General features: G+C 35.3%; 1 protein-coding gene and 1 long non-coding RNA gene across 27 annotated transcripts in view; one reads left to right on the top strand and one right to left on the bottom strand.

Annotated features, from left to right (window-relative positions):
* The window catches only part of LOC311588006, a 119,995-nt gene that overhangs the window by 96,109 nt on the left and 9,270 nt on the right, over positions 1 to 14,616 (top strand). For 16 of the 21 annotated variants that reach the window (XR_014776034.1, XR_014776035.1, XR_014776036.1 and 13 more), the window contains 2 exons: positions 8,670 to 8,747; positions 14,136 to 14,603. The exons of 3 other annotated variants lie outside the window; for them this stretch is intronic. This is a non-coding gene — a long non-coding RNA (uncharacterized lncRNA). The remainder of the gene's footprint in view (positions 1 to 8,669; positions 8,748 to 14,135; positions 14,604 to 14,616) is intronic. 2 more of the 21 variants (XR_014776048.1, XR_014776051.1) reach the window with 1 other exon arrangement.
* The window catches only part of UBE3A (ubiquitin protein ligase E3A), a 72,650-nt gene that overhangs the window by 57,636 nt on the left and 398 nt on the right, over positions 1 to 14,616 (bottom strand). For 2 of the 6 annotated variants that reach the window (XM_084765314.1, XM_084765317.1), the window contains exon 2: positions 2,413 to 2,476. The exons of 3 other annotated variants lie outside the window; for them this stretch is intronic. The gene's annotated coding sequence lies outside the window, so the exon portion shown is untranslated. Of the gene's footprint in view, positions 1 to 2,412; positions 2,477 to 9,303; positions 9,390 to 14,616 lie in introns of all 6 variants that reach the window. One more of the 6 variants, XM_084765315.1, reaches the window with a different exon arrangement.

The following is a 14,616-nucleotide window of genomic DNA, read 5'->3' as shown; positions in this document are numbered from 1 at the left end:
CCAGAAGACTATTGGAACATGTCAAGATCTGAAAAATTCTTAAATCTGAAACACATCCGGTCCCAGGCATTACTTGTAAAGATAATAATCCCTACTTTTCAAAGTAGCATTATATGATTTACAAAATACAATGGTCAACAGTACCTTTATGTTCCACTGACTTTAGCTCTACATGACCAAAACAGACACCAAGATTAACAATAAGCAGGCTCAGAGTAATTAACTGACTTGTCCAAGATTTTATAAATAATGTTGAAATGAAGAATAAAAATTCAAAAGTTGATCAACTTTCTCCTAAGTATTAGATTTTTGCTACAGTTTAGTTTTGTTTTACAGTGTTTTGTGATTTAAATATGTAAAATAAGCAAAATTTAGAATATGGATTGTGGCACTAGTTAAAATGAGACTGATTTAGTAACAGGAGTCTTTAACTGGGGAGAAATCAGCTCTCAAGCAGGACAATTCTTGATAAAACACACACACACAACACACACACACACACACACACACACACACACACACACACACACACACTGTGTTTAAGTAGTATCAACTAATATTAACTTAAAAACCTTTGGGTGTATAAAAAGGTTTCATTCTCAATCCCATTAGACTCAATTCCATGAAATAATATCGCAAAATATGAATACATATTCTATTCTTCAAATATCTTAACTCCCATACATGGTTTTAGCCAAATCTTTCTGATTCAAGTTTCACAGCCTTACGTATCATACTGTAATTCTGACAAAATTACTTATGTCTGCAATATACCAGTACTGAATAATCATTTTATCCAGTTAGTTTCCCCACAAATCTCTTCCATTGATCTATACACATAGAACAAATTTGAATGAACTAAAAAAAAAAAAAAAAGTCTTATCACTGGGAAGGGAAAGTACCTTCACAATTAAAACCTTCAAACAGACAGTACAGACAAACAAGGTGGCTAAAAGCATGAAGCAGAACTCAATTAAAATAGGAAGGAATCTGAGAATCCCAAAGGAATTATTGAAACATCAGTGTTTGAGCCCATCTTATTGTTAAGGTTGGTCTGCGTAAATATATAAACATCTTTAAAGATTTATAATCCCTGTAAGAAAATACCCCAATTTCCCTAATTTTCCTATCATTAATATATGTCTCCTAAAAACAACCTACTTATCAAGATAGCAAGGGACAGAGAAAACAACATCCTTAAAATGAATGATGTGGTCCATGAGATAGTTCCCTTAGTTTCTCATGAGACTAATAGCTTATGTAAATTGAGAATATCCAAATGAATCTAACTTCCAATTTAAAATGCAAAAATGCCAATTCATTAAACAACTACAAACACTCTTAAGAATACTAAGTACTCTCTTCAAACCTCTTCTATTTTATGAGGTGCCAAAGCCAATCTGAGATTCCATTATCTGCTTGATCACTTACTACCTGGGAAATCTTGGGCAAGTTACATAAACTCTCTAAACTGCAGTTAACTTACAGGTAGAAAAAAAAGCCTAGTACGAGTTGTCATAAGAGTGCCTTGTCAGGGTTAGATGTTTACTGCACATATAGTCCTTGGCTGGTGCCATAGTTTGAGCAGGACCCCTGGGCCCAGATCCACAAGTCATAATGTTCTTGTAGGTTTTTAGGACCCTCTGGATCCTTCTATTTCCCCATTCTCCATACTTCTCTCGCCTAAAGTGCCAATAGTATGTCCTCCCCTCTGTCCCACTTTCCTGATAAGTGAAGACTTTCATGGGACATGCCCCTTGGGTCCAGATATAAGTGAGTATAAACCATTTGAAGCCCGACCCAGATCTAGCCAATGGACAGGACATTCCAAGTCAGTCCAATGGGGACTGACTTTCACACGAACTCTGGTACCCCATATTTGACCACGTCCCCTTGAGGGGGAAAGTCTGGTGGCACTCAGAGGAAGGCTAGCAGGCTACCAAGAAGAAACTTGATACCCTATGAGCATATAAAGGGGGAGGAGGTACCCCTCAGTCACAGTCATAGGGAGGGGAGTAAGGGGAAAATGGGAGGGAGGGAGGAATGGGAGGATGGGATAACTACTGAGATGTAGTATGAATGAATTAATAAAAAAATTATATAAAAAAGAGTGCCTTGTATATATAATATGCTGGCAAGTGAAAGAGATTCTTTATACCCACAGCCTAACAGCCAAATCTATTTCCTGGATCTTCTTGTCCATGTTTGTTTCATAGTATCGTAATCTCTCACAAATTTTTCCAGCACCCCACTTTTATACTCCACAGTCTACCTGGTAGCATATTCAGCACTTAGCATGATCCTTTAAAAATGACAGGCGCCATATTTATTGAACGCATTTGTCATATTGCTAGCCATGACATTAAAATAATTCATGCAATATGAATTTCAAAACATAAAACAGAAACATACCATACTTCGCCAAACTTCTGAGGAGCTGATGAATTCTAAAATCAGGCTCTTACAGATTTTTAACCTAAAATATAAAACACCTCACTCAATTCTTTTAACATAAACAACTGGATAATCTTTCAGAGAAAAAAAAATTACTGAAATTCATTATAAAATAAAAGCAAATCCATCTTCAATAATAAAGATCCAAAAATATATTGAAAGACAACTACTCCTGTTGCCAAACTAAGTAGCAGGGCAGACAGGTAGACTATGATATGAACACTTTCATGTGGGAAACTCGTGATTCCCCATCATGTACAAAGATTAACCTGCAGCCTTCTTACAAATAAGCTGAAAATACATAAAAATTGTTCACCTACTTCAAAACCCTTCAGTCATCTATAGTAATTCTTGCAGCTAAACTTAATATGCAAAACTTCTGTTGTATAAAACCATAGATATTTATATACTATCTCCTAGAGTTGCAACCATTGCTAAGACCTTTAATTTCACTCTCTCAAGTGTTAAAATTGTTGAATTAGAGAAAATGTACTAAAAGAATAAAAACAGCACATAACAGGGCCCTATTACAATGCGGTATTGCTTATGAAAACCAGTCTATGTCTATCACAACTCTTCACAAATCAACAACTACAACAAGCTTTGCAGTGATTTTCTTTCTGTCTGTCTGTCTTTCTTTCTTGTTTTTGGAGACAGTTTCTCTGTGTAGCCTTGGCTGTCCTGGACTTGCTTTATAAACCAGGCTGGCCTTGGACTCACAGAGATCAGGCTGCGTCTGCCCCCTTGGCTGATTTTTAAATTTTTAGTTCACAGTTCATTTATAACCTATCAGATTATTTTCCCGTCTTTAAAAATCTTTTAATCTTGCTTCATCATAATGAGAATCCCAAGGACAAAGAACTAACCATTATCCTACAGGCTGAAGGAACAAAATTATTTATGAAGGTAAGATAGGAGGATGGATGGACAATGGATGGACGGATGGATGGACAGATTGACGGACAGATAAATGGCTTAATGAATTAATAGATTGACTGATTTGAGATGGTCTCACTACATAGCCTTGGCTGGCCAGGAACTTGCTATGTAGTCTAGGCTAGCCTTGAGTTCATAGAGACTGTCTGATCCTGTCTCCTGAGTGGTGAGACCAAAGGTGTGCACCACCACACTCAGCCTTGCAATAAGTATTTTATATAAAACCAACAAAACGTTAAGAGTTTTGAGAGCTGAGTTTCAAGCTTTACAACAAAATCACTTGAGGAAATCTATTAAAATATAACTACTAGGTAGGTATGGTGAAGTACATCTATGTCAGCACTGGGGAGGTAAAGGTGAGAGGACCAGAAATTTAAAGACAGGTGTGGCTGTGTGTGTGTAGTGAGTTCTAGACAAGCCTAAATTAAACAAAAACCTGTCTAAAAAAGAGAACAAACCAACAAATATATAGGCTTTGCTGCAGTGATTCTGATTCAGTGCATTCCACACTCCAAGTGATTCATAGATTTTACCACTGTATTTAATATCATAACCACACCTATTTTAAGCACTTATCTTTGCCTTTATAACTTCCAACTACAAAATATCAAAGGTATAACACTATTTGAGTATCTCAGCATCTAAAATTTTAAAAATTTTAACCTTAAGTATCACCCCCAAAACACACACACACACACACACACACACACACACACACACACACACACACACACACCAAAAACATTCTACTCTATATATTGGTATATTACCAATCTCATTGTCCTAAGGGAGAGAAAACTCTCATGCTGTTTTCTTCTTCCCATAGTTCTATTTACGCTAACTACTACTTCCAAGTCTTCAAATTCTTTATTCAAAACATGTCAATTAGATTTTGAGTGTATACTGGTAGCTAAAAACAGCTGTGGGGGAGATGATGACAATTTTTTTTAAAACACAATAAATTATATAATTACAATTCAATGATAAATGCTACGAAGGAGATATACAGTGATACTATTATAATAGAATCCTAAAAATATCTGGGAAAACGTCTCCACAAAAGATAAGATTTATCATATACTAAGTAAATCCTGTGACAGAATAGTAGGATTCTCAGTCCCATAACTCAAATCAGAAAAGTAGTATTGTAGGATCTCTCCTTCCAACTATAATATATTGCTCACTCACTGTTACCATTCTACCTCATGAATCCTCCCACAATGTAACACTATCCCTAATAATTCTTTTGGTGGCCTTTACTTGCTTTCAGAACAAACTTAATCTCTCCATCACTGTATGTTAAGACTACGCAACCAAAGCCTGCTAGTAGAGCCTCTTTTTCCAGACTAGACAAAACACTAAGAGAGTACATCATTTATTTTTGTACTCCCAATGCTAAATGCTTTTTATAGAATAATGCTTAAAACTTTTTATAGAATAAAATAGCTCATAGAAGATAAAATTTGCGTGGCTTGCTTTAGGTAGTATGGAAATGAAAGGCTAAGATTCAAACCTAAATCTGATTTGATAGACTTTCTATGTACATTTATTTCATTGTAACCAACTCTAGCTCATAGTCAGGCCTGGACATTTTAGCTTTAAAATTACTTTTTATATTTCATCTTTAAAGAAAGAGTCCATTGCTTCTCTGCCCAGAAGGTTACTAGGATTGTTGTGATACAGAGCTTTGTTACTTTAACTAGTTTCTTTCTTACATATTTTAACAGAATTATCCTCCTAGAAATTAGAATCTGATCGTATCTCTCATATTTAAAAAAAAAAAATCCCTATGCTTTCTCAATGACAATAATGCAAATTTCAAACTTTTTAAAACAAGTTTAGTTAAGTCTTTGTCATATAGTAACAACCAGTCATCCAGACATTGCCCATATATGATGCCATCCTAAAGTATTCGTCTCCACGGGTTATTGTAGTTTATCTATATTAGATATCTCTTATTCTTATTTCAATAATTTTGTTTCTTAGGACATTTCACTAGAAATGTTTCCCTGTGCTCTGCAACTTGCATGTCCTCTTCATCTATCAAAGCCTACTTTTAAAACAAATGAACAGGGAGCTGGAGAAATGGCTCAGCAGTTTAGAGCACTATATTTTCTTCCAGAGGTCCTGAGTTCAATTCCCAGTAACCACATGGTGGCTCACAACCATCTATGAGATCTGGTGCACACACATGCAGACAGAACACTGTATATGTAACAATAAATAAATCTTTAAAATACAAACAAACAAAACTATTCTTTCTAAAATTTTAGAGAACAATGACAATTGGAAAGGTCTGGAAATCATGACAACAATAGCAACAATAATAGTAAAGTCAGAACCTTCATACATTGCTGGTAAAATTATTTATAAAAAATACATAGATATAAACACTTTGAGAAGAATTTAAGTATCTCTAATTTCAAATAGTTATCTTTTGTCCCAGCTGATTTACCCCTAGATATATAATCAGGAGAATGGTGTATGCTCACAACAAAAGCTAAGCATATATATTCACAGTAACACCGTAACAACCCAATTAACTATCTGCTGATGACTGACAGAAAGATGGCATTAAAAAAGAATTAAGTACTATTATATTCCACAGTATGAATGAACTTCAAAAATGCTAATACCAGCATTCAGGAGGCAGAGGTAGGCAGATAGATATCTATAAGCTCAAGGCCAGCCTGGTCTACAGAGTGTTCCAGGGCAGCCATGGCTACACACCGAGAAACCCTGTCATGACAAACAAAAACAAAAACAAACAAACAAACAAACAAGCCACAAACAAAAGGAAATGGTATAATTCCCAAAGCATGATAAACTAACTGGTTTTAAAGTATCACAGAAGGATAAAGGTCCAAGGAGAGCCAAGAAATTTTTTAAAAAGTGGGGAAGGGTGGAGGGGGAGATCTTGAAATCCCAATTTTCGAAGCTGTTTATGAAGTTATTACAAATAAAATCAGTAATGCAAAAAAAAAAAATCTCAAGCAAATCAATCGAAAAATGAAGCATATGGGAGATGGAAGAAACAAATGACAGTTCAAAAATTTGGAGAAAAATTCAGCTCAATATTAAACCTACTAGCTTTTCATATTAATTTAAAAAAAAAAAAAAGAGTCCTCTCTTTAAATGGACCAAAATCAAGGGTCCACAGCAAAACCCTCCAACTAATAGCAGACAATATGACAAAGTTAATTTTACTTTTTAAAATGGTAATAAATCATGACTTTCATCTTGAAAACTGAGACTGTATACCAGCAGAGAATACTACAGTGAACATAACCTTTATTTTATTATTTTTCTGAAACAGTCCTCAAGTGCACTCTAAAACAAAAAGGTTGGATAAAACAGTTCTCAAGGTTATTGTCAATATATGAACCCTGTACACAATGTATTTTCTTTTAAATTTATTTCTGTAGTGTAGGCTTTGAGCACTTGCCTTCTCATGAGGCTGTGGATAAGCTATAGGCAGTTTCACATCCCATGCTTGGGATCAAAACAAAAACATGTTTACATATAATAACCAAACTTTCACTACATTATGAATTATAAAACACATATAAAATTGCTTAGCATACAATAGGCTCTGGATTTCAAACACCAGTCCCGCCCCCCAAAAAAAAGGGAAAGAAAGATGGAAAGAGAACAAGAACAAGATTTTTAGTTTAAATGTGTTAAAATGAAACATGCAGGAAAAAAGACACAAAATTCATACCATTTTACAAACCACTCTGAATTAAGGCAAACACAAAATAAGATGACATTTGATATCAAGATTTTAAGAAAATTAAAAATCTAACTATTTCAAGTACTGGTAAAAAGATGCTGGAAACAAAAATGTTCATACACTGCTCAAAAAGTATTTGCTGGCAAATCTAATTTACTTAAGAATGTGGCCATATCTAATCAAGTTAAAGATATACCCTATTCTCTAGCACCTTCATTCCTTAATTTTCCCTAAACAAAATCCTGAACAGAAGTAGAAAAATGATCTTTGTACCATTACTTAAAAGAACAATACAGGAAGCAATCCAAATATTCATAAGCAGTGGGATATACTACTATTTAGATACCCATGTAGTGGAATACCACAACAGAACAGTAAAACAAAACAGATCTAAATGTGTCAATATACACATTTCAAAAACATAACAGCTAAAACACGTGAACTGCTAACAAGTATGTTTGAAATCTTAAGCATGATATGTCACTTATGACCAAGGGTAATATTTAAATACAAAACAGGAGATTCAAGAACCTCAAGAAACCTGTTACATGGGTAAGAGGAGAGGATAGTAGGACTTGGAGGAAGAGACTAAGTTTAAAAAAAAAAATCAAAACTGACATCATTTATATTCCTGGGTGGTAGGTAGATTTTTCTATATTATTTATTAAATGTTTTAAGTAGTATATAACATGTTTAAATAAGAAAAAAAATCTAAGCATACAATGTCCAAGCTAAAAACAAGCCATGAAACCTTTGAGAATTATGTAACCCAATCTTCCCACTTTATGAAAAATATCCTAATAACATAAAACTGTGTGGATAGTGAGATGGCTCTGTGGGTAGAGTAAAGTTCCTGCCATACAAGTCTGCCAGCTGTGTTAACTCACTAGGACAAAAGTTAAAAATTGAGAGAATTCAATCTACCAAGTTATCCTTTGACCTCCACACACATCATCGTTTGGCACCCTTATGCCCAAACACACATCACACAACACACAACACATAGTAATATTGATAGTAATAATAACTCAAAAAAAAACTAAGGTAAACTATAAAGCGATAGGTATTTAGTTAAACAATGGAAACTTGCCCTGGGTTTAATGAACACAATATTAAAAAAAACAAACAAATACAATTATTACAACATGACAATTTTAAGCACAAAATAAGTGTCTATATAGTTAAGCTGTTACATCTTTACCAATAAAGAGAGATCAATCTCAGTTTCTCATATTTTGTATGAATTAGCAATATAGAAAACGTATATACAATACATATACACACTTCCACCCTTCCTAAGAATGCCTTGTTCAAATTCCACACAGGTATATTAACAGTTAAAGGGAGGTTTCAGAAGGCCTTTGATAATTGTCCAGGCTGGCCTACTTCTGCTGAACTGTTTCTTAAATTCTCAAGCCGAGAGGATTACTCATTATTATACATACATGTTTCAGGAGGCTGTAACAAATATCCTAAGCCGCACTTGCACAAACTAGAAAGAAGTAATTCATTCATTCCACTACTTACAAACACCTATTATCTGCAGAAGGAAAAGGAAGAGGATGAAGGGGAGAGAACAGGAAGCGAGGAAGGAAGCATCCAGCAACGCAAAACCGAAATTGAGGTATTTTTTTAATGTCTTAATTGTTGTCGAGTTAATGAGATTTGTGCTACACTGTGCAAATGATGCTGACAGGTACAGAAGACCAACCTCTAAAATGCACTGAGCTGCTAAGAATAACAACATCAGATTCCACACAGGACAGACAACAGATGAGTAAGGGAGATTTTACCCTGTTCATATAACAAATGTTCACGACCTATACTCTACTTCTGTGCTTTTACTTCAAATAAAGATGCCACCTTTAGAAAGATTTACATAGGATTCTCTTCCATAAACTAGATGCAATTTCTTAATGAGGCTACTATTCAAGATTTGCCATGGCTGACCTGGAAGAATAAGTAGCCCCTAAAATCTGTCCTTTCACATCATTCTTATGACTGATTCACTTGAAATTCACTTATTATAACAGGTCAAGTAAAACAAGTTACAAGGAATTCATCTTTGCAACTAAATAGCCTATCACTAACAATTAAGAGCTATTGTTCATGTTAAATGTAGTTATCAAACCTGAACTAAATTCACATATTGTAAATGCAGCTGGTAAGGAGAAACACACCTGCAATATCAGCACTCAGAGAGGTAGGAAGACGAGGAGTTCAAGTTTATCCTCCCAGTCAGTTCCAGGCCAACATGGACTTTTGTCTCAAAATAAATAAACAAAAGTTAAATTAAATTAAAAATTCCCAGATAACATTTCTTAAAGCGGCTTAACATGTAACATGTTAATAGAAAACAAACAGCCATGTTCCATCATCCTTTCTACTACAAATTTACTGGGCAAGTTACTTTCCTTACTCAGTATCAATTAACTTTCAAGAATTATCACATATGAGGAGCATAATCTGCTATTAAAAAGCAGTATCACTTCCATTTGATTAACAAGAAAGAAGAATGGCCTGCTCATTTTTAGCTCATTCTGGCTTAAAAAAAAAAAGTCAGGAGAACACCTTCTGACAGTAAAAATAATACATTCTTTTCTCCATTTCCATAGTCCTGGGCTATTTTGTTTCCTGAGCCACTGAAACTCTGAAACACTTATTTCTTTTGTAGCTTCAGGTAAAACCTAGAGATAAGTAATGTATACTTAAACCTCTATCAAAAAGTGGTATTTTAAAAAAAAGAAGAAAAGTATTTCATTTGTAGATAGGCCTAATACTAATAATCTTTCAAAATTACTATCCATTTGCTCACTTATTATAAACAACAGAAACCAAGAAACTAACTATTATTTTGAAACTGAATGAAAACATGGAAAGAAACTGCACTTGTGTTTATTAATAAGCCACTTTAATAAGAAAAAACTAAAGCCCCTTCAAGTACTTCAAACCCCTCAGGTTAGAAAAAGAAGTTTTGAGAAAGCCAACAGTATTTCTACTTGATACGATTTTATTTCACATCTTCCATTTAAAAGAATAAAAGCCTATGGCATCTTATAAAGGTTATCTTTTTTTAACAGTATGGAAAATACATACTTCCATAAAAGTGGATGGGTAATTACAAAATAGTGCAACTATTCCTTTGAACAGATAGAACATCTGCCTTAAAAAGTAAAATCCTAACCCAGGAGCCAGACTCCACAGATTCTAGCTTTAGGTGAATTTAAGAACATCTTTTTGAAATTTAACTCTTCAATTTTCTCATGTTAAAAAAAATGAAAACAGGAGCTGATGTCAGGCAAAGAATTATTTAGGTTTATAATATCTATGACTCTATTATCAGAAGTTCGAATGATAATCACTCTCCAAATACTTGAGTAAATCTATTTTATTTTACACACACCACTCATGCATGCATACTATTAATAGGGTATTGAAGGATAGACTGGAAGCAAGACGTGAACACATGTGGACTGTACTCCCCGCCCTCACCCCACCAAACAAACTATAAGAAAAAAAGAACAGCAAGTCTTTACAACTGCAGCTGTGGTGCAAGTCTACAGAACTGCTCTAAAACTGGAAGGACAGAGAGCATTAAGTTCCATAATATGACAGGATAATATATTGAAAAATAAAATAGTGTTATGTGCAATAAATGGCCAACCTATCCAAATGATAGACTTGTTTTTTAGTTTTTTTAATCCGCACAACCCAGGCCAGTTTATAGTATTTAGAGGCACCTCAGAAATGTTAGCTGACCATTTGTAAACATACTGGTAACTCTTTCAGGCATATTCCACTATATGATCTCAATATTTGCATCCCCTTAAAACTTCTCTGGAAGCCTAAAATCTGAGGTGATGAAATCACAAGGGTGGAGGTTTTAGGAGGTCCTGCCTCCTAAATGAAAACAGTGAACGAATGAAAACAGTGTCCTTATTTTTAGAGACCCCATGTCTTATTCCTAACATTGGGAAGGCAGAGGCAGGTGGATCTTTGAGTTGGAGGCCAGCTTTGTCTACACAGATAGTTTTAGAGGCTATCAAGAGACCCTGATACAAGAAAGAAAGAAAGAAAGAAAGAAAGAAAGAAAGAAAGAAAGAAAGAAAGAAAGAAAGGGAAAAGGACAAGAGACAAAGGAGGGGAGGGGAGGGAAGCTGGAGAGGTGGCTTAGAAGTTCAGAGCACTTGCTGCTCTTCCTGAGGACCTGGGTTCAATTCCTAAAGCCCATATGACAACTAACAACTGTCTATAATCAGACACAGCAGACCCAACATCCTCTTCTCACCTCCACCAGCATCACACACATGTTGTCATACAAGCAGGCAAAACTTTCATATGATAAAATCTCAACAACAACAAAAAAAAGAAGAGAAAAAAAACAATAAACACTAATAAACAGCAAGAGACAGACAAACACAGAAACACTTGACAACCTAAACATAATAGCAAAGACCTGCAATCTCAGCTACTATGGAAGGTGATGCAAGGGACTTCCCAGTTCAAGGTCTGCCTGGGCTAGAGTGAGTCTGAGGCCAATCTTTCCAACCTAGTACGACTTGTGTCAAAATTACAAAGAGGACTAGGAAGTGGTAGAGTAGTTCCTAGCATGTGAGAGGCCCTAGGTTCAATCCCCCTAGTCGAGCAAAACAAACCCTCCCTACACTATTCAAGTTTACAAAGAAAACTAGCTTTGATATTAGGACTGCTCAGTGTTCATAACTAGGGGTGATAATTTTTGGGCAGGCGGGGGGGGGGGTCCTATAGACTACTCTGTCTTTGATATTTTATAAATAGCAGGATGAACCACTTAAGGCATCTAGAATGATATTCTAAAATCTGAGTTAATCTGAACTCTAAAATCTGAGTTAATCTGATTAAACAACAGAAATCCTTTCACCTAAAGGCTGAGTTCACAATGAGAAAGAAAAGTAGTAGAACAAATAATGGGCTATAGACCACTATATACAAGGTACTTAAAGATCATTTGAAAAACTGGGTATCAAGTCTTCTAAGGTAAAGTTAAAAGACTATTAGGCATGTCACCATCTTCAATTCTCACAAATCTGTGATACCTTCACCATCCTGTTTATAGATCACTTCACCGTCTTTAATTCTCACAAATCTTGGATTATCTTCCCCATCCTGTTTGTAGATAAAACCATGTCTCATCAAAAATAAAATCAACCTTTATTTACAAAGCTATTTCTAGGTTGGGTGGTAGTGGACATGACTTTAATCTCACCACTGGGAAGCCAGCCTGGTCAACAGAGCTAGTTTTAGGACAGCCAGGGATACATAAAGAAATCCTGTCTCAAAACAAACAAAACCTGAAAGCTATTTCCATTACACATTCTATCACACTTCTTATTGATAATATTTTTGAGACAAGTTCTCACTCATCCCTTAGCCTAGGCTGGCCGTGACCTTAACAGAATCCTGCTTCAGCCTCTCAATTGTTGGTTTTACAGATGTGAGACATCATGGCTGGCTCACCATTGTCTTTATGGATATCAGTAAGGAAGAAAACTGTCAAAACCATCTAAAACTCTTTTATCCCAAACTCTTATGAAGAAAATAAGAAATAAATGATAATATACCAGTAACCATTTAAGAGTTCTTTCCTATTTAAAAAAAAAAAAAAGTCATTTCCAAAGATCATTTTAAAGCTCTTGAGCAGAAAAATTAGCTACGGCCAATTAAAAGGAAAATGCTCATAAAAATTTAGAGAAATTATTACCACAATGATTTAAGGGAAGATAGAAACTGACAAATGTTTAAGAAATACAATTGACTAAACCGTTACATGTCATTTGGCATAAATACCTAATGAATGCTGTTTAAAGTACTAATCAAGTAGAATGAGATTTTGCCTCAGGTAGAAATTACATTTTCTATTTAAAGCCATAAAGAGGGGAGGCAAGTAACCAGTCCTGGTGGTGTACATACACATTTTAATCCTAGAACGCTGGGAAAAAAGCCAAGAGGAGAGTTCCAAGTCATCCAGAGCTACATCATAAGACCACTTCTCAAAAGGAAAAAAAACAAAAACAAAAACAGAAACAGAAACAAACAAAAAAAAAAGTGGTGAGATAAAGCCACCTATAAAACCTGCACAAAAATGAATGCTCTAACCCTATAAAGTTAAACTCCTCAGGTTTGGAGCAATGTGCAAAGGAGTATGTGTATACTACTCCAGACACCAATGCAAGGTAAATATTAACACAAATCTTTCCGAGCTTACATTCGATTTTGAAAACAAAGCTACAAGTAATCTCTTTTTATTATGTACTGTATTTTTCTTATTAAAAAATATTAATTGCAAATTATTTGTTGAATTTCTCATTTTGTTACAGATTTGGATGCAGGGCTTTTTTTGTAATGCTAAGTATTTAAGGCTTTACAGTCACCATTAGGCTTATCAGCAATACACATGCGGTATTCCTTTCCTTAAAAATTTCATAAGCTGATTCGATTTAAGTGGAGAATCTAATACCAAACCTCTTTCTATCATACATACCAAGACAAATTTTTCTTTTTATCTCTCCTAAATTTACATTATTTGCCAAAAGGTATCTTAAGTAAGAATAATCACTAATCTGAGTTGTGACGAAAACACTGTTCATGTCACTTGTCCAATTTATTCAACATGATTTACTGGGTTTTTTATAATGTAGCTTTTTAAAAGCTGTATCTCTTAAACTTCAGTTCGTCTTTATTTCAAACACACTGCACTCTCCAAACATTCTGACATAATTTGCTGTTTCTCAAAAAACCATGGGTTCCACATACTCCTTCACGATTGAAGATCATTTTGGATAATACATCCCATATAATACTTAGTTTACATTTACAACAGCACACTTGTTACTTAATACAATCCCAAAGAGATTTTGCACTGTTTTATTTTAGCATGCTCATACGAAGTCATTTTTAAAATATTACACAATATTGTCTTTCGAGGATTCTAAGGGTGAAAGGTCTTATTAAAATTCTATTTTCTATTTTTCAGGCTAAAGCATTTAGCACATTGAATTCTGACTCTTCCAACAAAAAGCCTCCGCATCAAGATGGGGAAAACGTTCTTTTCATTTTCTCAACTGAAAGGGGGGAGGGGGGAAGAGGAGGAGGCCAACTGCTTACAGGTTTGCATTTACATTTATTTAACATGGCAGGTTAAGGAATCCAGCAACTCACGTTCAACTACTGAATCCTACCAGAAGCAGCAACCGAATAAAACGAGAGCGCAATCCTTGCGCTCGATGAGCCGCTTCCTCCGTCTTTCCTTCCCAATCCACCCCCAATACCCCAACCCACTAAGCACACAGCTAAATATGTCTTCCCCCACCACTGCGCCCCTTTGGAGGAAAAGGCCTGCCCTTCGCAGCCAGAAGCCACCAGCGGTTCTCCGGTGCCTGCTCGGAAGAGGCCCCAAATCTCGACGCCCCAGCACGTCCGCCCCACCCCGGGGCCCACTCAGGTACCCGCGGGGT

Source organism: Acomys minous, assembly GCF_964271855.1.
Source record: "Acomys minous genome assembly, chromosome: 2".
Classification (NCBI taxonomy): Eukaryota; Metazoa; Chordata; class Mammalia; order Rodentia; family Muridae; genus Acomys; species Acomys minous.
This window is presented reverse-complemented; position numbering and strand designations above follow the sequence as displayed.